Genomic DNA, 2,501 nt, shown 5'->3' on the forward strand with positions numbered 1-2,501 from the left:
CACATTGTAGCCCCTTGCTGACAATCTTGAGGGAGTTGTCATACTTCTCATGGTTCACACCCATCACAAACATGGGGGCATCAGCAGAAGGGACAGAGATGATTACCCTTTTGGCACCACCCTTCAAGTGAGCCCCAGCCTTTTCCAAGGTTGTGAAGAAACCGGTGGACTCTACAACATATATTCAGCACCAGCATCACCCCACTTAATGTTGGCTGGATCTTGCTCCTGGAAGATAGAGATGGGCTTCCCATTGATGATAAGTTTCCTGTTCTCAGCCTTGAAAGTACCATTGAACTTGCCATGGGTGGAATCATACTGGAACATGTAGACCATGTAGATGAGGTCAATGAAGGGGTCGTTAATGGCAACAACCTCCACTTTGCCAGAGTTAACAGCAGCCCTGGTGACCAGGTGCCCAATACAGCCAAATCTGTTGACTCCGACATTCACCATCCTGCCTCAGGGATGTGGCTGGTACTGCAAGAGAAGCTGCGGCTGCCTGTCAAATGGGGAGGAGCAGAGAGCTGGTTTGGTTTTTTAATAGCACATCTAATTTGGTTTCTGTAATCCTGGTGTGGTGCTGTACTCAACCTCAAGGTCGGTTTGAATTGCAAGGGTGGTGGATCAAGCTTACCAGCCGCTCCTTGGAAACCTGATACAGGGTCACTATGGGTCAGAACCCACTCAACGGCACTTTACAATGACAACAACAGCAGTGAAGGCAAGTGTGCAAACTCCTTCAGTTTGTTCCTGAAAAGAATGTTGTTAAGTGCTGTAGAGTCAGTTCTAACTCATTGTGACCCTTTATAAGGTTTCTGAATCTGTAAATCTGCAGAAGCAGAAAGCCTTATCTTTCTCCCCTGGAATGGCTGGTGGTCTCGTAGCACTGACCTTTTGGTTCACAGTCCAGTGTTTATCATACAGAGCCGGGGCTCTGACATCATTGGTAAAATTGGATTGGTTCTGCTATGCTCTCTTTTGGAACAGCAGGTTGAATTCCCTCAGGTCATTGGGGAGAGTTTGTTTTTGTTGTCGTTAAAGGTTCTTGGGTTTGGCAATATAAATCCTGTGCCTTATCTTACATGTGGAGTCCTTGGGTGCTCAGCGCTAACTGAAAAGCTGGTGGTTCCAGTTCAGCCAGAGCCACCTCCGACAATCTACTTCTTAACGATCAGCTGCTGAGAACCACATGCAGTATAGTTCTCCTCTGACACACAGGGAGTTGCCATACGTTGAAATCCATTTCATGGTAACTGGTATCCTAGATACAGTCTCAGCAGTTATTTCCTATTGACCCTGTCAATCTGCGTCTCCCCAAATTCCCTCTCCCATCATCCTCCCATCATCCAACCCATACCTGAAACACCTCCAAAGAGGCTCCGCTATTTCTTCACCACCGCCACATCCAACCAGAGTTTTGGTGAAAAGCACCAAATCTTTTGCATTCTTAACACCACGGACATAGTTCTGGGCCCCATCATTTCCTGTTCATCTCTAATCATATTCTCTCTAGCCCATCCCTGTTTTGCTTCCAGAAGCTCTTTCAAGTGGCCATTCTGATCACATTCTCCCGCCCTTACCCTCTCCAATGGCTCCCGCTGCCTGTTTCCTCAGTGGAGGAGGCATGGACCCCAAGGGCCTGGACCAGAAATCTTTTCCCATTCTGGAACCCTACATTCCAGAGCAGGAATCAATCCCAGAGCTTTACAAGCAGTTCTGGGTCTGTCAGGGAAATGGTGGCTGGGCATCTCAACAACATAGTATCTTCTGGACCACTATGAGCTTGCTGGTAACAAATCTTTCCTTATACTAACTGCCGCATCCTGAAAACTCTGCCTCACCACCTGTGGACTGGGCTTCCTGCCAGAGCACACTCAGAGCCCTCCTTTATCTGGCTGACTTCTACTTGGTCTACAAAATGTAGCCAAATTGCCAACAGCTTCAGAAAGACTTCCGTGACCCTGCACTTCTCTCCAGTGGGACTTTGATGCACAGTTTCCCCAAAGCAGTTTGTGCCAGTATTTAGTCAAGCACTGGCCTGCTTATTTCTTTCTCGTCACTGAACTGGTAGCTCATTGAGGAGACTACTTAAACACACAAGCTAGACTTTAGTCAGTATTCAAGAACAATTAATAAATGATTCAGTAAATGATTTGGTAAATAAATAAATGAGTGTTCCAATTCATGCAAGATCCTTTAAGTATAAACCAGAAAACCAAACCACTGCTGTGAGTCCTACTCACAGAAACCCGATAGGACAAAATGGCGCTGTAGGGTTTCTAAGATTGTCAGTCTTTACGGAAGCAGACAGCCTCATTTGAACCATCAACCTTTGGGTTAGCAGCCCAGTGCTTAGCTCACGGCACCACCAGGTCTCCTTATGCTAAGTGCAACCCACCAAACCCACGGCCACCAGGTTGATGCCAACTCATAGCAACCATTATAGGGTTTCCGAGGTTGTAAATCTTTTTTATTTTTTTAATGTTTTATTGTGAATT

This window comes from Chrysochloris asiatica, unplaced genomic scaffold (genome assembly GCF_000296735.1).
Source record: "Chrysochloris asiatica unplaced genomic scaffold, ChrAsi1.0 scaffold00006, whole genome shotgun sequence".
Classification (NCBI taxonomy): domain Eukaryota; kingdom Metazoa; phylum Chordata; class Mammalia; order Afrosoricida; family Chrysochloridae; genus Chrysochloris; species Chrysochloris asiatica.